Genomic DNA, 22,992 nt, shown 5'->3' with positions numbered 1-22,992 from the left:
TTTTGATACTCTCAGCTGGCCGTATATGCTTGTGGTGCTGTCTAAATTTGGCCTGCCCCAGTCCTATTGTGTATTGATCAAATTGTTGTATACTAGTCCCACGGCACGCGCTAAGAAGGGTAGGACCATCTCTTCCTCTTATTTGATATCCCGGGGTACACGCCAGGGATGCCCCTTACCCCCCATGCTTTTTGTGTTGGCACTAGAGCCTCTTGCGCAGTACCTGCGTCAGATTATGATCCCTTATGGTATACAGTTGCGTGGGGTGATACATTCAGTATCCTTATACGGGGATGACATGCTGTTATATTTTCACGATTTGGAAGTTGATAAACACGGGATAGCTGCTGCCTTTGATAGATTCGGGGACATTTCTGGCTTACGTCTTAATGCTTCTAAATCGGTGGCCTTCGCCTTCTATAATACTTGTGCGTCTCCTACTCTACAATTTGGTCACATGCAATTCCGAGTTGAGCCTGTTACTTTTAAATACTTGGGGGTTAATATTTACAGATCGAACGCTGATACTATAGACGGTAATGTAGTACGTACCATTAACTCGTTGCGCTCCCAGATTGCCTTTTGGAATTCGTTGCTGTTGACAGTGGCGGGCCGCGTGGCGGTGTCGAAAATGGTTATGCTACCCCGCCTCTTTATTACTTCGTGAACTTGCCGTTGGTCCTGCCGGCTTGGATTTTTAAAGTGCTTGACACGTTATTAACATCTCTGATATGGGGGGCGGGCAGACATCGGTTGGCGCTGGCTGAACTGCAGCTACCTAGTACAGCGGGGGGCATGGGGGCGCCTGATTTTAAGACGTATTGTATAGTGGGGCAGTTGCAGTGGATGGCATATTGGTTGGCCGGTAAGAATTTATTCGAAATTGGATACTCCTTGGGTTGTTTGAGACGTGGGTTTCTTCAGTCCCAGCTCTGTCCGGATGCACGGAAAATGCGGGATCCTCCATACTTGTTGCATGTGGCATTGCATTATTGGGCACAGGCGAAGAGGTTGGCTTGGTTGCCATTTCCGTACGCCCCAAATATCCCCATATGTGGATTGCCTACTAGGCGTGGCGTGCTATCGATGACCCAAATACAGGGCTGGACTCGAGAGGGGGTGGGGACAGTCGGGGATTTATTTTTCGAGGGCTGCTTGATGCCCCATGACGAGTTTGTACGGGCTAACTCGCTGTCTGACACCTTGTTTCTCATTCACGCAGCTGTAGTGCATTTCATTCGCACTTATTGGTATATAGATCAAACAGAACCCACAACTTTTCAATTACTGAGATCACTACACATTATGGGACATGGCCGATATTTGGTGCAATGTCTTTACTGAGGTTTGAGAGAACATTTGCATGTTCCACTAATACCTCTTAGGCAGAAGTGGGACGTGACCTTGGAGCGGGAGCTGGAAGATAGGGAATGGGCCCAAATGCTAGAACATCCCCGGCGGGTCTCTCGGAATTGCTGTTTAAAAACGATTCAGTTATTTCTACTACATAGAGCATACCTGGGCTCAGCTACGATACGGAAAATGTTTCACACGACAGCCGCGGTATGTCCGTGGCGTAGGATGCATGACGCTGATTTTCTTCATATGATATGGTTCTGTCGGGTGCTGCGGGGGTTTTGGTCAGAGGTTGTCCGGGGGTTGGAGGTGTTGACAGAGCGTGCGCCGTGGGACACAATCGAGGCCTGCCTTTTGGGGTTATTCCCCCTCCCTAAGAAGGCTAAATTGTTACGCAGATTTGCAGGGTTGGCTCTGATTTTGGAAAAAACGTATGATAACACGACGCTGGAAGTCTACTCTGGCGCCGCGAGTGGGTGATTGGCGTGAATAAGTGGGCAGATGGGCGGTTGCAGAAAGGGAGGCTTTACACCGTGAAGAATACAGGGGACTGCGGAAGCGACCGATTTCACTGGACTGGGCGCACCTAGTGGAACAATTCAAGGCTATGGAAGATGTCGAGCCTTCGGGTTTGCAACACAGTAGGCGGGACAGTGGTGCAGTGTCATAGGAGCTGGTGGATTCATGCTTACCCATGCACTAACAGGGGGCCTCCCTTCTGCTTCCTTATCCCCGGCCCTGTTCCTTTGTCTCTGTCCCCTTGGGTCTCCCCCTCTCCTTGCTCCTCTCTATGTTTCTCTCCCCTCTCCTTCTTCTTCCCCCCCTTCCTCCCCCTCCTCGGTGCACGCCCCTTCCCGGGGTTCTCAGACTGGAGGCGCACTGGACGCAGGAACATCAGCGAAGTGTGTAGTCTGTATAGCGGCACTTAGGTTACTTGTTTGTTGGGGTATTGTTTAGGGAGGGTTAGTTTGGGAGGGGGGTGTAATGGGTACTGCACAAGATACCACTTATTAGTATAGTAGTTACCTGTCTGGATATACAAATTGCAAATTTATACTGTAAGTCATGTTGCAATTTTTGTAAGATGAATGTATGCCTTATCTTACCATGCGACCAGGATCCGGGCCGTCTTGCTAATATGCAAGGCCTTCAAAATGCTTATGATTTACCGTGTACACCTGTGTGTTACTTGCAGTGCTCCCTGAATTCTCTTTTATCTCCAATATGATAAAGATAATAGCTCCATTTTCACACCTTATCCTTCATGCACAAACTAAAAGCACGTGCTCCCAGGCCATTTTCGAATCACCACAATCAAAACCCCATTCTCACTAAATTCGACTAATGTGATTCTCTCGTCTAAGTTTTCTGAAACTCCAACTTTCAAAGGCGGAATCACATCTGCCACACTCATCAAACTGAACTGATTCTATTCCAGTTAAAATACCTGTGTATCACTGACAAGAGTTGTCACTCTGGAAAACCATTATATATCACAAACACCACCCCACTGCCCCTAACTACCCCTCTCCTAAAATGGATCTTCGCAATCTCCTTTCAATGTATCCCAAAATCTAACCTCTAAAAGATGCTGGTCTTCCAGAAGTCCTGTCCTTCCTCTAGAATTCCCCATCATCCATCGCTGCAATCTACCTGATTTTACTGACCTCCAGTAAAGTATTCAAACCATATGTCTACACCCAAGTCTACACTCCTCAATAAAATTTCACACTCAACCAGGACTAAAGAGAAAATGCTTTCCGGCTTCCCGATGATCGCCCAACACTCCAACCAGCCTATTTGCGGCTCACCTCACCAATCCTTGACCCACCACCTTTATCACAGGCCCATCTCTTTTGCAAAAGAGAAAGATTTCTCATGGATTATGAGAACACCCTTTATACCGTGATTAGCAAAAAACTCATCAGAAAGCTGCAGACTATTCAGATCTCGGTGGCCAGAATAACTCACAACATCTCGTGCCGTACTCACATCACACACCATAATTGAAGGAGCGCCACTGGCTTCCGATTCATGACTGAGCACAATTCAAACTCCTCACCCATGCTTTGAAGGCACTACATAACACTGGCCCAGCATACCTCAACAACCACATCTGCTTTCACGAACCTTCCAGGCACATCTGCTCACCTGGGGGCAGATTTACAAGAAAGTGACGCATCTGTAGAGATGCGTCACTTTCCCTGCGCCAACAGGTCAAATCCTTGCGTCACCGTGGATGCGGAGTATTTACAATACGGCGCAACATGGCGCAAGGATTGACAGATGCGTCAGAAATTCTGACGCATCTGTTGACGGAAAAGTCACGCATTGCTGGAGTCGTGTCGCAAGCACGACGCAACTCCAGCAATGCTCAGGGGCACCCTATGCCTAACATGCTGCATCACTCCTTACGCCTGCTTCAAGCAGGTGCAGGGTTTTGACGCAGCATGGACGTAAAAGTAACTCAGTGAAATCTTGTAGATTTCACTGCGTCACTTTTACGGGGCTTCCTGCTATGAAACGCCCACCCTGCTTACATTAAACCTGACGCAGGTTTAATGTGGCGCAGGGCTTCACAACGTGACGCATCTCCCTGGATGCGTCACGTTGTAAATGGGCCGCAACTTTTACGATGCCGCTGCGTCACAAAAGTGACGCAACAACGGTGCAAAAGTGATGCAAAGGGCTTGTAAATCTGCCCCATGGACTCCTACTTGCACAAATCCCACGCGTACAAAAAAACAGATCTGGTGGCCGAATCTTCTACTACATCGCTCCTAAAGCTTGGGCCAACCTGCTGCTACACGAAAAACCTCCCTTCACTTCTTGAATACCTCAAGAAGCTGAAGACCTGGCTTTTCGAGTTGTCCCACTAGGCCCTAGGTGTGCCTCACACCTGCTCAGCACCAGGATACCCTCCCGGGTGATAGTGTGCACTACAAATTTGCATAACATAATATTCTTATACTTCTTGAGTATCACCTTCTGTCCCCAGTACTGTCTGTCTCTTCATCCAAAATCGTCCATCTCAACCTGCTAAGGACAGGGGCACTGCCCATACGGTCTACAGCGCCATATAAAAGCACACACATAAACACAAGCTTACAGCTCGCTGTGAAAATGCTTGTGCTTTTCACACGAGAGTCAGCATCATGGGAGCAGGTGTAACAAGACACCCCCACCTAGTGTGACTTTGCAGAACAGTCTTCAAGCGTCTGCTAGGAAAATCGATGATTACATGACCTTTAAAAACGTGTTAAGAATGCAACTGTTTTAGTCAAATATCCCACCATTACCCTCTGTTCAATGAGACAATTGCTTGTGGTCGAATGTCCTAACTGGCCTAGAACAGAAACACAAATGCGGATAACTTGCCTCGCACCGCTGGATTGTACAAGGGATATTTTGGCATTATCTGAAAATCTCTACATGAAACTCATCATCCCCTAAAAACGACGATACAAGCTAGAATCATAAGTCTAGGGGAGCATTTGGTGAACTGAACCGGACTGGCCCCACACCTGCATGTGGGAGGGTGGGGGCAGCAACGGTCTGGACGGCTCCCACACCACAAGTAAAAGCGATGGTGCCAAACATTGAAAAATATATGTATTTCAGTTCATGCCACGCAATGCCCTCGACCTCCCCTCTCCTCGAAGGAAGGTCTTGACTCCTGAGCGGTACTTCAGCCCAGGGATGGCAGACTGGCACAGCGGGGCCTTTGTGTAAACTCATAGCTCCACCACTTCTGCTGACTTTGTAATAGAAGATTACACTGAAAGGCAGGGTGACGAGGTGAAAGTCGTGTGGACAGCCCGTGGATAACTTATGGAAGTTTTAAATTAAAAATGTGAGAAATGCTCAGGTAATTCGCACACTAAATCACGCTTAATTCAGCTGTTTGAACACAACCAACTTTTGGCAGGCAGCGGAGCCCATTGAAAGAGAGCGGTGATTTATGAACAGGCCAGCTCGGTACTGGACCTCGGCGGGATATGATGTGTCTGGAATTACTTAATGTCAACACTCGCGAGATCTGAGACCAACATCTGCACACAGCCGTCCGATAAGAAGTAATTGCTGGTGTAGGTTACAGGACTACAGAAGGCTGCGTGTTCCACCTATGTGGACACGCGGCTGATAAAATCACCCGCACTCATATTGAAAGACGGACGGCATGAAAGGGTGGAAACAGGATCGGGAACAATGCGGATCTGAGATAGATTTATGAAGCTTTGGCAGCGGCGTATGTGAAAGAAGAGAGCCCCCGTATGCATCTGTGGGTGACACTCGGTGCAGAGGGAAGAAGTAAAAGGGACTTACCAAGTTCACTCAGTATGTGAGCAGGGAAACATGAGCGCGCATGGCTCTTGAAGCATGGACTCGAAGTAACTGCTGAAGTTTGCTCGACCTCACACATTGGTTGATTTTTGCAGATGATGGAGACGAGCACTTATTTTTGGTGCTCCTGACTTCATTTATGATCGTTGAACTTTGACCCAGATAAAGAGAAAGACATGAGAACGGTGACAATGGGAGAACAAGCATTTGCAATGCAACAGGTCTCGCATTAGTTAGAGTTAGAGTTATTGGGGTTGTAATTACAATCTTGCTTAATGGTTTTGTTTGGAGTGTAGTGAATGTATTTCACATGGAAGGAAGGAAATTGCAGAAAGCCACTCCTGCATCCTCCCGCCAGCCGCGGACACTTCCGACAGTGACTTGAAACCCGTACAGCGTCATCTGCGCTTCCAAAGCTGCACCACAGTACAGTGAGAGCGCAGCCAAAGACCTGGGTTTTCTAGGGTCCTGCAACATAGAGGAGACGCACTGGACATCTGGGGCCTCATTTATGAGAAGTGACGCATCGCTGCGTGAAAGCAGCGATGCGTCACTTCTCAGTGCGCCCTCCTTGCGACATGATTGATGCGTCATATTTACTGTATGACGCATCATGTCGCAAGGAGTTACAGCTACGTCAGTATTTCTGACGTATCTGTAGGCGCAAAAGTGACGCATTGCTGGAGTGTGTCACAAAAGTGACGCAACTCCAGCAATGTGTCTTTTCACATGGGGCAAGCCCCATGTGAAAGGGCCTGTGTCAGTCTTACGCCTGCTGTGAGGCAGGCGTAAGATATTGACGCATTTGCACCCTAGAAGTGGCGCAGTGAAATCTCGTAGATTTCACTGCATCACTTCTACGAGGCTTACATACGTGGGAACGCCCACCCAGCATACATTATACCTGACGCAGGTATAATGTAGCACAGGGGTTTACAAAGTGACGCATCTGCTTAGATGCGTCACTTTGTAAATAGGGCGCAACAGGAGGCATGTTTTACGCTGCCAATGCATCACAAAAAGTGACACAACTGAAGCCCAAAACTGTTGCAAGGCCTCATAAATAAGGCCCCTGGGGTTTTGTCAGAAATCTGCCACTTCACACCACCATATGTGCCAGATATGAATAGTGCACAGCTACGGGGGGCTCCTGTCCTCGTGCCGTGGCACCTGTCTGTGCATCACTATCCGAACGACAACACTGCAGAGTTTTACACTGATTATAAGGTGTCACCTTGAAAAACCTAATATGAAAAATACACTAAAAATAAATAATCTACAAAATTGCCTCTGACAGCAGATGCGCTGCTGCTTTAATGAAGAGAGCGAGAGGCTGAATGTACGAACAGGGTGCTGTGCATGTTCCCAGTCTGAAGCGCACAGTGTACACCTGCAAGTGCTAGCGTGCCACAATTATTTTCAAACTTGCAGGACCCAATTGACTAGGTCAGCAGATATTCTCCAAGCCATGCAACCTGGTCATCCTTTTCATGCGATCGCCCTCAGAATATAGAGGAATATAGGGGCTAGATGAGAAACCACGCCCCCTCGCCGCTCCTTCCTACAGCTTCCAGTGCTAGCAGTAATATCACAGAAACAATGCTTAGCAAACCTCTCCTTCAGCCCTGTTCTCTTGAATCCCTTTAAAGCACACAGGAGTCTAGCCTCCTGGAGTTTACCGTAGAAACTGTCAGTGAAAATGGCCAATAACAATCGCATCGCTGCAGCAGCGGGAGTCTGTGAAAGCCAAGGCAGGGGGTCGTTACCATAGGTGCAGCTACAGCACAGCCTCCGGACCAGCAGGATCTCCATCTTAGACTCCCAGCTCTCTGCGCTCCGTCCATAGCATGCGCCGGGCTCTGACGAGCACCGGCACACAATGGAGGGAGGAGGGGCCTGACCAGGGGAGGGAAGGAGTAAGCGAGGGGCGAACGGGCTCCGCATCTGAAAGAGGGGATTGTGTGTCAGTGTTTCTTCAGGACCAGCATGGTCTCCATCTCAGACTTCCAGCTCTCTGCGCTCCGTCCATAGCACGAGCCAGGCACTGACCAGCACCAGCACACAATGGAGGGAGGGGGGCCCGACGAGGGGAGGGAAGGAGTGAGCGAGGAGTGAATGGGTTCCGCATCTGAAGGAGGGGTATGTGTGTCAGTGTTTCTTCAGCCGCAGCACAAAGAATCCATGTCTTAAGGTGCCACAATCATTAACCGGCGGTACCATCAGCCCTGGCTACGCTTTATGAGCGAGGGGAAGGGCATAGTGGAAAGCAAGGGGTGCGAGACTGGGGATGAGAGAATACCACATTCCCTTCCAATCAAAACGCGCGCACTTTTGACGCGCTCCAATGCAAAGCATGGATGGAGTTTCCACCCCGCTTCGGAGGCAAAACCGACGACAACAGATCTCGCAAGCGAGCAACGCATGCGCTGCGTCACTAGGCGAGACCTAAAAAAGGATGAAAAGAGAACCTGCAAGAATGGCATAAAGAGTCAGGAAGTATAGCAGCCATCATGCCAACGTACTGGACACACATCCATGAGGGCTGCAGCCCCACACATCCATAATTATCCTTAACAATCCATAGTTATGTGATTATGAACTGCAAAGAGATGGCAAAATTGCAATTGTGGAGCGGCTACAGAGCTCCGGACTCACTGCAGAGCCAAATAGGTTTAACGAATAGCCAAACTGGAGTGCTGAATAGGTTGAATTAATAGCCAAATAGGTTGCTGTCAACACTAGAGCTCCCTGGAGTGCAGGTTGATGGCATTCTAAAATGGGGTGAAGCACACCTGGGGCCATATTACATAAGCTTTCAAAAGGTGCGACCAGCGCAATCAAGGAAAATGCTCTCGCAAGAAATGCGCATGCGCGGGCTTCCGCGCATGCTCATTTGTCAGAAGAAGTTTGAAATGGAAGAGGGAGCCCCGGAGACGCCGCGTTTCAGGTAAGTTTCTTTAATTTAGTATTTATTGTAAATGCGGGGGTTTGATTTAAAAGGAGGGCGGGCGGGAGGCGGGTGGCGCGTAGTGGGGCTACGCGAAGCACGTAGTGTGCGTAGATTTGGGCACACTACGTGCTGCTTCACGTAGCCCCACTATGCCCACTACGCCCACCCTTAGTGTTGACCTGCGTGAACAGCTCATCACCCGCTACTTCACTTGATGGTGGGTGTCAATGTGCAACATACCAATTGTCTGATGATATTGCTGTTGTCGTGAAGGGGCATGTGAGAATTGTACCATCAGCCAGTTGTAGACTCAGTGGTGGTTGGAAATGTTTCCGTGCTGCAGATGCAGTGGGGTCTTAGGACTCACCCCTCTCTGTGGGCACAGGGGAGGATGGTGAACTGTCATTGTGCGACCCACCAGAGGGAGGTGGAGGTGTTGTCAGTGGCACATGCCTGTCCCTCAGTACCGCCACTTGCTGTTGCTCCCTGGCACACCAGATGGGCCGGCCTCAAGCTCATCGTCCATGGAATCCCGGGAGTCAACATCCAAGAGTCCTTGTACCGGGAGTGGAGACTGGCTCTGCAGGTTGCTGGTGTTGTCCTCTGCAGTGAGTTCTTGGTCACCTGTGGGTCAGATGTGAAATGGTCATTGCAGTGCAACCGGCAAGCTTTGTGTTAGCTGTGTGTCATTCAGTTTTTGTACACTGCACAACTGACATCTCATCACATTGTTGACTATGTACACTACTGTGCTTCCTGACATGATGCAGTGGTACAGGCAGTACTTGTCCATGGTGTGAGGTGTCAAGGCATACCATGCGACCCGTGCACAATTAAGGTTTACAGGGACTTGTTGCTATCTAGGGCCTGGCACAACATGTGTTTAATTGAGAACTCATTGTTAATTTGTCTGACCTAGCAGACGTCACATCTGGCCATGGACTGGCCATTGTCATCTCCTGTATACCTTTGTCCTGTCATGTGCATATCTTGATTTGTGCCACCACACGTGCTTTCATATTTTTCGAATGGTCCTTGTTGCACTTGCCCCCTGGCGATGCACATGTAACTAGGTGCTGTGCATGATTGTGCCCTGACTTTCTTTTACTTGTGCATTGGTGTGTCACACTTTGGTAGTTGTGACAGTTTCCTTAGCTTACCTGTGTGCACACTGTGGGGTAGGTATGCCTCTTTCTGCAATGAGAGGGCTGGTGTTGTCATATGGCACCATTTAATTTGTGAAAAATGGGTAGGTGCACGTACTGGCTACTTACCTGTAAGTTTGTTTGGTGCACTGCAATGGCTTCCAACTGCTTATGGGTGGGGGAGGGCTCCATCCTGCTGAGGTGTGGGGCAGGGGGCATGGTGAAAGTAGTGGTACAGGCCTCCCACCCAAGACACCCTCTCAGGAAAGATGGCTACCTACCTGTAACTTTGTTTGGTGTACTGCTATGGCTTCCAACTGCTTCTGGGTGGGGGAGGGCTCCATCCTGATGAGGTGTGGGACAGGGGGCATGGTGGGAGTAGTGGTGCAGGCCTCCCACCCCCAGACACCCTCTCAGGGAAGATGGCTACCTACCTGTGAGTTTGATGTGGGTTGTGTAATGGCTGACACATGCTTCTGGGTGGGGTGGGGGAGGGATCCATCTTGGTAGGCTGTGGGACAGGGGGTATGGTGGGAGTAGTCGTGCAGGACCCCCACCCCTAAACACCCTCCCAGGGAAGATGGCTACCTACCTGTGAGTTTGATGTGGGTTGTGTTATGGCTGACACATGCTTCTGGGTGGGGTGGGAGAGGGATCCATCTTGGTAGGCTGTGGGACAGGTGGTATGGTGGGAGTAGTGATGCAGGCCTCCCACCCCAGACACCCTCCCAGGTAAGATGGCTACCTACCTGTAAGTTTGTTTGGTGTACTGCAATGGCTTCCAACTGCTTATGGGTGGGGGAGGGCTCCATCCTGCTGAGGTGTGGGACAGGGGGCATGGTGGGAGTAGTGGTGCAGGCCTCCCACCCCCAGACACCCTCCCAGGGAAGATGGCTACCTACCTTTACGAACTGCTTCTGGGTGGGGGAGGGCTCCATCCTGCTGAGGTGTGGGACAGAAGGAATGTTGGGAGTAGTAGTGCAGGCCTCCCAGCCACAAACACCCTCCCAGCGATGTTGGCTACCTACCTGGAAGTTTGTTTGGTGTACTGCAATGGCTTCCAACTGCTTCTGGGTGGGGGAGGGCTCCATCCTGCTGAGGTGTGGGACAGGGGGCATGGTGGAAGTAGTGGTGCAGGCCTCCCACCCCCAGACACCCTCCCAGGGAAGATGGCTACCTACCTGTAAGTTTGTTTGGTGTACTGCAATGGCTTCCAACTGCTTCTGGGTGGGGGAGGGCTCCATCCTGCTGAGGTGTGGGACAGAGGTAATGTTGGGAGTAGTAGTGCAGGCCTCCCAGCCACAAACACCCTCACTGTAAAGATGGCTACCTACCTGTAAGTTTGTTTGGCGTACTGCAATGGTTTCCAACTGATCCTGGGTGGGGGAGTGCTCCATCCTGCTCAGGTGTTGGACAGGGGGCATGGTGGGAGTAGTGGTGCAGGCCCCCCACCCTCAGACACCCTCCCAGGGAAGATGGCTACCTACCTGTGAGTTTGATGTGGGTTGTGTAATGGCTGACACCTGCTTCTGGGTGGGGTGGGGGGAGGGATCCATCTTGGTAGGCTGTGGGACAGGGGGTATGGTGGGAGTAGTGGTGCAGGCCCCCCAGCCCCAGACACCCTCCCAGGGAAGATGGCTACCTACCTGTAAGTTTGATGTGGGTTGTGTAATGGCTGACACATGCTTCTGGGTGGGGTGGGGGGAGGGATCCATCTTGCTGATGCTGTGGGCCAGGGGGCCTGGTGGGAGTTGCAGTGCTGTCTGTCTGCACACATGCCCCCATGGTAATGTTGGTAGCTACGTTTGGGGTGAATGGGAGTGGGTGAATGTTGGATCTGTGAGCCATGTTTTTGTGAGTGTGTGGTGCAAATGGATGGTATGTGTCCTAGGTGGTGTAGCTTTGTAGTTGTGCAAGACATTCCATAGCAGAGTGGTGGTAGTCATTTGTTTGTACTTACCAGCCTCCACTCCCCCTGCTACTCCTTTGAGACTCTCTGGATGCAGTATGGCAAGCACCTTCTCTTCGAATTGTGTGAATGGTTTTGGTGGAATGGGAGGGCCACCGCCAGTCCTCTGAGCCAGCTCACAGTTCTTGCTCCTCCTCTCCTCGAGCACCCTCTTCAGATCATGCCAACGCTTCATGACCTCCTTTTTTGATCTTGGAGTGGTCCCTACTGCATTGACCCTTTGGACTATCCTTGCCCACAATCGTGTCCTTGTGGCTAATGGTGTCTGTTGGACCAGGGTACCAAAAAGCTGTGGTTCCACTCTGAGTATCTCATTTACCATGACCTTCAACTCACTCTCAGTGAATTTGGGCATTTTCTGTGTGGCCATGGTGTGCAAAGTGGTTGTAGGTGCAGGAGTGTGAGTGGTGGTTGTGGTTGTGCTGTGTATGGTGTGTGTTGTGCTGGGGGTTAGTTGTGCTGTTGTGGAGGTGGTGGTGGTGCTGTGTGTGGTGTGGCTAGTGATGTGTCCTTTGCCTCTCCTGTCAGCTGGGGTATGTGTCCCTTCTCTTCTGGAGTTTTGCAAGGGATTGTGGTCAGGGAAGGGACTGGTTTTACTCAGCTATGTGGGTGCGTCCAATTGGGGTGTTGCTGACAGGTGTGTTATCCTGGGATTTGTATTTTTATCGTTTTGCCATGTGGTTGTGTCATTGGGGTGTGTTTTGTGTATTTGGGGGACATGGCTAGTTTTCTGTGTGCACTTTTTGGCCTTCTTGTGGGGTTTTGGCTTTGTCTGCCATATTTTTTACGGTCGGAGACAGCGGTATGTACCGCGAGACCGTGGGGATATCCTAATTTCCGGTGCGGTGTCTCCGCTATACTTGCGGCGGGTTGGTGTTTTTCCTTTGCGATTTCGACCGCTGCGGACGGATTTTGGCCATCTTCGCCCGCTACGGGTGGTTTTTCATGGCCTCGTTCCGCCACGGTTGGATTTTTTGGGCGGTTAATCCTAATTTGGCCGCCGGTTTTCCCAAGGTGCCGGCGGGCGGTTGTTTTCCGCTTCCATGGTGGTCGGGGTGCTTTTCCGCCCGCCATCCTAATGGACCTCTTAGTTTTATCCCCAAGAGCATTGGGACCTCATTAAGAGAATATTTCTGGTGTATAATATAAGAGACAGATAGTCTTGAATTGTTGCAGCCTCAGGTTAATAGAATGGACTGATCTGTCGACAGTCCCCAATGCCCTCTGTATATCTGAGACATAAACATCTGTCTCAATTTGCAGACTCCATTTTGAAGCAAGTAGCAAATTATCATCAGTTATATACTGGCAAAGAGCCTGATATACCAAACTTATTGTTGGTTTCCTACCAACATTATAAAGACACACCATTAAATCAGCATCTTCAAGATCCATCGGATAATTGCAAGGTGTCCAGAATTAATCTCTCTTCAAATTGATTTTATTCAATATATGGGATCCCACGGACCTCAGCGCCAAAGAGAGAATTTGGGTTGCTTTGGGCTTCATGGTGGCCAAGCGGAATATCGCACGATTGTGGAGGGCCCCGAACCCCCCTAGCATTACAGACTGGGCCAGGGACATGGATTGGTGTATGGTGACGGAGGTTCCCATTTATGTCTCCAGGGGGTGTCTGAAGAAATGATCACACGTATGGGGGCCTTGGAACACATTTCATGGGGATATATGTGAGGCAACAGGGAGCGTGGATGATAACGCTGTTGAAGTTGGTTAATAGGTGACTCCCGCTGACACCTATATTGTACTGTGCAATGAGCCTTTGATATTTTACCAGAATGTGTTTTTATGGACCATCTGAGCAATGCTGTGCTTTGATTGTATGCATGCCTATTTTTCAATAATAAAAAAAAAGAATTAATCTCTCATTTGTAAATATTCAAAGAAAAATTGAAGCGGGAGCCCATAGCTAGCCTGTAAATCGGAAAAAGAGCAAAAAACATTCACATCGTATACCTGTCCTATGGTCTGTATTCTATACCAACTCCAGGCCTTCCCGTGTGCATCTTGAAACACTAACGGGAAGGCAGGATTGTCCCACAATGGCGTTTCTTTATTTAAAAAAGAAATTGAATATTTGTTATGCATTTTCTGCCAACTACGAATAGTGACCTTCATGACCTTAAATCTTACCCTCTTATAGAAGTTTGGATGTCCCAACCGGTATAAAAAAAAGCACTTAGTCTACACCCAGTGCTAATTGATAACAGAAATCTATGGGCCCGATTCACAGAACTAACTTAAGACAAAATCCTAAACTTACTACCATTTTCGTATTCACAGAAGGCACTTACTCATTTTGGTATTCACAGAAGACACTTACTCACTTCGCTATTCACAGAAGTTAGGAGTCCTAACTTTAGGACTCCTAAATGCCTTCTGTGAATACCGAAAGTCTTAAAATTAGGAGTTTTCTCAGTTTAGGAGTCCTAAAGTTAGGACTCCTAACTTTACTACTACTAAACTGAGAAAAATCCTAATTTTAAGGCTTTCGGTATTCACAGAAGGCATTTAGGAGTCCTAAAGTTAGGAGTTCTAACTTTACTACTACTAAATTGAGAAAAATCCTAATTTTAAGACTTTTGGTATTCACAGAAGGCATTTAGGAGACCTAAAGTTAGGAGTCCTAACTATACTACTACCAAACTGAGAAAAGTCCTAATTTTAAGACTTTCGGTATTCACAGATGGCATTTAGGAGTCCTAAAGTTAGGAGTCCTAACTATACTACTACCAAACTGAGAAAAATCCTAATTTTAAGACTTTCGGTATTCACAGAAGGGATTTAGGAGTCCTAAAGTTAGGACTCCTAACTTCTGTGAATACCGAAATGAGTAAGTGCCTTCTGTGAATACCAAAATGAGTAAGTGCCTTCTGTGAATACCAAAATGGTAGTAAGTTTAGGATTTTGTCTTAAGTTAGTTCCGTGAATCGGGCCCTATGTGATCTAGGTCGGCCGGGACTAATAGACCATGCAAACGCCAGAAGACACAGCCCATAAATACAACTTAAAATCAGGAAATTGAAGCCCCCCTCATCTATATGGAAGCTTCATAAGTCGGATTGCTTGTCTCACTCGCCTGTAGCCCCATATAAAACTTCCAATAGCTCCTTCTAAGGGGCCTACAAAAAGAGTCCGGGACCTGTAAAGGGATGGCACCTAAAAGATAAAGACATTTCAGAAGGATTCTCATTTTAACACTATTGCATCCTCCAATTATAGTAAGTGGTAGTGTATTCCATACCTTCATTTTGGCGATGACCGACATCAACAGGGGCTCATAGTTCAATTTAATTATTTACCCCACCTTAGGGCCCAATTTAACACCGAGGTATACAGCAGTCAAGACTACCCCTACCATTGAGGCATCTGGTTCAAAATTTATAAGGACCTGTGTTTTAGAAATATTTAACTTATACCCTGAAAACTTACAAAAATTCGCAGCCTGCTTGACGACCTTTCCCAGAGCTATCAGTGGATCTAATGTAAAAACAGCCACATCATCTGCATAAGCAGTGATTTTGAGTTCATAGTCACTGAACCTCGGTGGCGAAATGCCAGGGTTCAATAACAGCTATCTTAGGTATGGCTCAATATATAAAACAAATAAAAGGAGAGACAGCGGGCATCCCTGACGAGTTCCATGGTATATCTGAAATGTGCTTGAGTACCTCCTTGAGTATATCACTTTAGCACGCATGGTCTTATATATTGTCTGTAGTATTTGTAAGAATTTGTCACCCACACTGAAAGTACACAACGTAGCCCACATAGAATACCAAGCCACGCAATCAAAGGTCTTCTCTGCATCCAATAGGATCATACATATTATTGTAAATAAAGAAACATCCAGTTTCCACCACCGGTGGAGGTAGTTTCAACCGTGACCTCTCAATAGTCGCTTCTCAGAACATCTGCTGAGAGCGTTCTGATGATGCACTTACATTCTTTACATGCATCATCAATTAACGGAGAAATTACAACACATCTCCCCTTCAACACATTACATGAAAGGAAGGAAATAAAACAAGCAAACTACAATAAAGAAGAGAACAGTAAAAATGGAAAAAACTGCATGAGAGAAGAAACGCAAGTAATAACAATTAGAAAAGGAGAAATTAATGAATAGACAATTTTCACCAAGGAACAATTCATGAACAATTCATGTATTGACAATCTTCAGCAAAATGGGAAGTAAAAACTAACATTATTGCAATACAAAATCCTTAAGATAAAAAGGATTACCTCTCACTCTCCTTTCACGACAAGAGAACTCAGACTGTCGTGCAGGATGGCTGTGAGATAACTGTCTTGACTGAGACCCCATCTGCCCTTCTCCTTGTTGCATAAGGAAAGTCGAGACATGCTCCAATTATTGCCATCATCCAAAATCACCACATTTTTATAAACTTTGATGATACGTTTTGGGCCAAAAAATGCCTTTACAAGCCTATTCATGCTTTCAACTAAACCATTGGCTTGTGGATCATTAAGAGCAGCGTAATGATGGGTAACAGAGAGCTCTTTAAGAAAAACTTCTATTTCTTGTGAGGTGAATTGGACACCATTATCACTCACCAAAGTTTGAGGTATACCTTCACACGCAAATGCATCCTTATGGAATCCAATGATGTTCTTAGTTATAATGGAGCTCATACAACATGCTGAGACCCTTTTAGAAGTATAGTCCATCAGAACTAAAACAAACCTCTCATTAGGAGAAAGAGCTTCAAAAGGTCCCACAATGTCTACGGCCATGGCCGCTCAGGCAAAGCAACAGGCGAAAGCGGGGCTAAACTGACTTTCTTTGACTTATCATTGCTAGCACAAGAAATACACTCTAACCACCGCTTCAACGTGGTGATCAACTTCAGGCCACCAATACTTTTCTCTGACTCTGGCTTTGGTTAAACTGCGCCAAGATGACCTTCATGCGTGAGATTGATAATCTTTCCACGCATGTCAGAGGGAGGAACTAACCTCCGGCCATAACAAAGTTCACCATTAACAATGTTAAGCTCATCACAACATTCCAAAATCCTCTGACACACTGAGGAACATCCTCAAGAACAGACCAACCATTCACAACATAACTCATAACAGTATTCCTGGATGTGTACGCAAGCAGACTAGCTTCCCATTCAGCTCTATTTAGAGCAGGTTATTTGACCCATGTAACAATCCCATTGTTGCTTTTAGTAGCACATTTGTCAAGTGGCATCCTGGAAAGATAATCAGCAGTAATATGTTTTAAACATGGCAAATATTCAACAGTGAAATTGTACTCCCAGAGTCCCTCCAACCATCTTTTAATTCTGGGAGTGGTGTTCTCAACATTCCTACACGCAAAAATATGGACAAGTGGTTTATGGTCAGACCTGACAAGAAAGGGTAAACCCCAGAGGTAAAACCTGAAAGGGTTGATCGCCCAAGTACAAGCTAATACCTCTCGTTCCATCACCGAGTAGCGTTCCTCTGCCCCTTTGAGAGAACAGGAGGCAAAACCAATAACTCTCTCATTGCCATCACTGATTTGAGACAAAACGGCACCTAAACCACGTAAACTTGCATCCGTGGTAAGTATAGTTTTCTTTGTGACATCGAAGTGACCCAAACAAGGTGTATTATGAAAGACGATGTGTCCTCATTTTTTTCTTCTTTGATTCTTCTTACCCTCTTTCGGGTATTCTTTGCCTCTTTCCTTTTTCAACTTAGGTTTGAGGCTTTCCTTCTTCTGCTCATGGGTCTTTCCCATGGTTAGATTTTAAACACTTTGGGCCTGATTCCGATCTCGCTTGTAAAGCCCTCCGTACGACTCGGATCCGTAGGGCTTTACAAGCAAATCGTGCACCTGGAGTCTGAGCGAGCTAGTACGATGCATTTGCATGCTGACGGACTTGGTTCGCTCATACTCCCATTGAACTCTATGGGAGCCTGTATACTGGACACGTGCACAGGCTCCTATAGCAAAAAGGGGCGGGTGGGGAAAAGCGTACATCCTGTGGCGGACACCCCACGGTGCCTGCCACGCTGTGCATGCATGGGAAGGGGGGACCCATGGATAACCCCACGGGTACGAATTGGAGGGCTCCAGGTGAAGGAGGGCCTGCTACGGGCCCCAAAAGAACGATTACGGCTGTTTTTTCGATCCGGACATACCAAATAGTGAAGGCTGTCCGAATTGTGCATCGTACTTGCTTGCTCAGAAACAAACTCCATAGCACTGTACGAAGCGTCTGCATACGAGTCGGATGTACCGGATCGTGTTGGGAGACGATTCGCTCGACGCTTACGTGATCTTTCGCATCGTACGTGGTCGTTCAGACCAGTGTGCGATTCAGTCGGAAAAAAAGGCTACGAATCGGATCCGTAAAAGCAATATACGATTCTTAGGCCTTCCGAGCGAGATCGGAATCGACCCCTTAGTAGCACTATGGAGCACATTTATATGTCCTGCTCTGGGAAACAGAGCAATGTACTCACAAATTTGGTGATTACTTTTAGGATTTCAGTGGTTGCATGCATCATGGGTTGTACCAAAGCATGCCAATTCTGCCAAACTGACTGTACGTTTTGATATGTTTTTTCTTGGCAGTTTTCCCAGCATAGTGTAATTGGAATACAACCATTTTTCTATTATTTCACCGAGAACCCCTTTTGGACTTGGCCCTTTTTTTAACTAAAGTTCCCTAAACTTAGGCTTTCTAACTAGACGTATTTTCTGACATGGTGTTGCCACTGCTGAACAGTGTCAAAGTGCAAATGCTCCCTGTATAAAGTGTAATGGTAATTGGTTGTCCATGATTGGTATGTTTGCCTTACTAGTAAAGTCCCTAGTAAAGTGTACTATGTGTTCCAGGGCTGGTAATGAAACTGCTACTAGTGGGCCTGCAGTACTAATTGTGCCATCCACACCAGTAGCCTGAAAGAGAGGGGGGCGCTAGAGGGCGCCGAGCAAGATGGCCGCACCCGTGTGAGGCTCTTGCGGATCGGGCGCCAATCTGCTCAATATCCTTACCATCCTGGTGAATTCTTCTGTCGCGGCAAGCCCCCTGCATGGGACAGAATCGGCGATGTTGCGGGGATAGTCCTGCGGAGCTTTTCACCTGCACTGGCGGCTGTTCTGGAACCTGCCTCCGGAAATCGCGCTGGACAAAATGGCGGCCGGGCGGGATTCCTACAATGCCCTGCTGAGAGAGAGCGCTCCGGCTGCTGCCGCTGAGGTCGCTTCTCGCTGAGCAGCTCCCGTGCCCTGTGCCTGTGTGCCGGCGACCTCCACGCGACCCTCCTGATGGTTTTTTGGAGGCTTTCCGACTGGTGCCATGTGATGCCTGCAGACGGAGGCGGCTGGCTGTCACGGCGTGAGCGAGCTGCGGAGAGCTGGACGCGGCTGCCCGGCGCGGCGGACTTTGGCGGCTTCCAGGTAGGGGTGCCGGCTGGGGGGGCCTGCTACAGCTGGGGACGGGCCGGTGGGACGTGCGCTGCTGGCGGGGTCGCTCTTGGGGGGCCCTGGTCTGTTAGGCGGTGTAGCGCCTGCCTGCCTGCTCTCAGGGGTGCTCCACCGGTTCTTTGCCTTGCCGCCTCTGCCGTGGTTGGAGGGTGCGGGCGGATGGGGGTCTCGACTGGCGGCTGCGGCGGGGCCGAGGTTTGTACGCGTGGCCCGCGGTTGGGGGTTGCCTGCGCATTGGCGCCGAGGTACTTCCCCCTTCGGCGGTACTGTGGCCTGGCTCTGCCTGCACTGTCGCGCCGAGTCCGGCCGGGTCCGGCCTGCGGGTGTCTCCTGCGGAGCTGCGGATTGGAGCCTGGCCTGCACTGCGGGAGTGGAAACGCTGAACCCGCTCTCAGACATCCTGTGACCCTGTGCCTGGCTGTGAACATGGCGTGATCTGCAGCTATCTCTGGCCCCTCTTGCAGGAGATCTTTGGCGAGGACCCTCCTGACCAGTCCCTGGGGGGGCGCATTGGTGGCAGAGGAGATATGCGGCTTTGCATTTCCCTTTGGGGCGGCTCTGGTGACAGAGGGTGCGGGCAATGAATGCCGAGCTGTCGGCTCCCTAGGGATCGCTGATTTGTCACACTGGAGCTTCATCTTGGGACCGTGAACATAGCTGTGTGCGCCGGACTTGCGACACCGACAGGACGACTGAGAAGGTCTCCCCTGCTCTTTGCGACTGTGCAGCGCCTGCTGTGGGGTGTCCCTCGGGGGTGATACTACTGGCTATACCAACCCGTGCCCCTCGGCCTCTTGCGCATCTGCAGGACTGCCCTGTAGGAGTCACCGCCGCGCACCCATTGACCCTCTGCTGCGCAGGTGCCCCCCCCCCCACTGGGAGATCATGGGGAAATCGGACGGCAAACAGTCCAAACTTACCTTCGACACACGGAAAACTCCGCGCGCCCAGGTGGGACCGGACGATGATCCGGCTGAGCCTCCGACCCCGACCACGGCGGAACTAAAGGATCTTCTGCTCACTATGCAGGCGAGTTTGACGTCAATAGCCTCCAAGATGGACTCCATGTCGGCCAGACTGGATGGGCTGAAATGCAGAGTAGATAAACACGACGATCGCCTGAATGAGGCGGAACGACGAGTTTCGAACCTGGAGGACACATCTTCTGCGACTTCTGCCCACACGCTCGAAATGGACAAAGTTTTGAAGGTGATAGCCACAAAGAATGAGGAGTTGGAATCGCGGTCCCGGAGGAACAATCTCCGCATTTTAGGGATCTCGGAATCAACGGCCACAGGTCGCATGGAGGAGTACATGGAGCGTCTGCTCGTCGCGCTTTTTGGCAGGGAGGCATTCTCGGGGGTGTTTGTGGTCGAGAGGGACCACCGATCTCTTATGAACCGACCCCCCCCTGAATCCTTCCCACGCCCTATAATAGCCAGAATATTGAACTATCGCGACCGTGATACGGCACTAAGGCTCTCTAGGGAGAAGGGACGCCTCCTGCATGAGGGGACAGAGATCTCCCTATATCCTGATTTTACTGTGGCTGTGCAAGAACAAAGGCGCAGATTCCTCCAAGTAAAAAAGAAACTGCAACAGCTCAACATCCCCTACGCCATGTTGTTCCCGGCTCGTTTGAAGGTGACTTCCCAAGGAAAAACACCATTTATTCACCAACCAGCAACACGCTCAGGATTTCATCAAAACGCTGCCCAAGGCACCTACGGAGCGTCGCTCCCCGACGCGGAAAGATGAGACTGGTAGGGGGGCGTCCGACATTGAATAGGGTACCCCCCGGCCCTGGGCTTTGGTGCCTGCGGAGGATGCGACCTGGCTCATTGACCACTTCCCTCGCCTCCTTGCTAGGCTAGCTGGATTTCCCTGCGGTGCGGGAGCCTCCTGCACCTGTCTCATACTGACGGGGTACATCTCAAACATGGCGTCATATAACCTGCTGCGGAGGCGCGCATTACAGGACTTATTCTGAGATTTCGCGCTTGTTGCAGACACCTGAGACATTAACGCTGGCGTGGTCGAGTGCGCTGCCTTTGCCATGTTGCAGTAACCTGAAAGAGAGAACTCAGGCCTGCCATTGCAGTGCCTGCACGCAGTTTGTTAAACTGCCATGTTGTTCTTGCAAGTGTACCCACTTGCCAGACCTTACCCTTCCCTCTCTATGCACATCAGACACCCCTATGGTAGGTCCAAGGTACCCCCTGGGCTGGGTGGAGTGCATGTGAAAGGTAGGGCATGTACTAAGGTGTGTACCATGTCCTGACAGTGAAATAATCTCCATTTAGTTTTTCACTGTGGAAAGGCCATCTTGCCCATAGGACAGAATGGGGAGGCTGTGTAATATGTTTTCCAGCCTATCTTCCCAAAGGCTTAAGATGGAGAGGTGAAGTGTAGTGTGCCTGAACTCACAAATTCATAACACATCTTTTTATGAAGGTGGTTTTTGCATTGTGTGTTTAGGGTTTTTGTTCTCTAACTTTTCTGTGTGTGTCTGCCTGGTTGTGGATTGACTGTCTAGACTTGAAAGTGATAGGATCTGGGGAATGTCATGCCCCAGGGGAGGAGGTGAGACAGCAACAGGCGGCTGACCTGCATCTGGAGTGTAGGGAGAGGTTAGCCCCTAGGGGTGAAGAGGCCTGGGTTGCTGCCATAAAACAATGGTCCCATCTCCTGCTGAGTGATTGAGAATCCCGACCCCCACTAATCAAAGGAAGAAGGTGTCACTGGCAGGGAGGCACCCAGAACTGGTTTGAACAGGGGTAAGTGACCCCTGAACACAAGGACTTCAAAGACATTTAGGGGTATAACTATGAGAGCTGAAGCCCCTGAACTTTGGAGAAATGGATTGATCAAGATTGAACAAGACTGAAGCTACTTCGTGGTCAAGAGGAACCTTTGCCAAGGAAGAAACAGCTGAAGAAACTGAAGGAAAGGACTGACCCTTGCTGTGTGTTCTGGGGCTGGCCTGCAGTTTGCTGCTTTAAACAAGGAGAGGCTAAAGGGACTTTGCTGTGTGCTGTGTCCCCCTGCTTGAAAGGACTTTGCTGTGTGCTGTGTCCAGAAGTAACTTATCCCCAAGGGCCCGAGGTGTGCTGGCTCCCTGTTGCGGAAAAACAGGAACACAAAAGTTTCCAGGAGAGTCTCAGCGACGCTGTGTGCGTGTGCTTTGTGCAGCCTGAGACCCTCGTAATAATTGCCCTGTGATCGTGGGCACCTGGAGTCCAAGCGAGTCTCAGCAACGCTGTGTGTGTGTGCTTTTTGCAGCTTGAGCCCATCGTGAGGAATGTCCTGTGATCATGTGCACCGGAGTCCATGTGAGTGCTGTGTGCGTGTGCTTTGTGCAGCCTGAGGTCTTCGTGGGGATTGCCTTGTTATCGTGCACACCCGGAGTCCAAGTGAGTCTCAGTGATGCTGTGTGCGTGTGCTTTGTGCAGCCTGATACCTTTGTGAGGATTGCATTGTTATCATACACACCCGGAGTTCAAGTGAGTCTCAGCGACGCTGTGTGCGTGTGCTCTGTGCAGCCTGAGACCTTTGTGAGGATTGCCTTGTTATCATGCACACCCGGAGTTCAAGTGAGTCTCAGCGATGCTGTGTGCGTGTGCTTCGTGCAGCCTGAGACCTTCGTGAGGAGTACCCTGTGATCGTGCACCCAAAGCTCAAGTGAGTCTCAGCGAAGCTGTGTGCGTGTGCCCTGTTCCAGCCTGAGATCTGCGTAGCATCAGCGGCCCGGACCGGCAGC

The sequence above is a fragment of the Triturus cristatus genome, chromosome 3_2 (genome assembly GCF_964204655.1).
Source record: "Triturus cristatus chromosome 3_2, aTriCri1.1, whole genome shotgun sequence".
NCBI classification, from domain to species: domain Eukaryota; kingdom Metazoa; phylum Chordata; class Amphibia; order Caudata; family Salamandridae; genus Triturus; species Triturus cristatus.
This window is presented reverse-complemented; position numbering follows the sequence as displayed.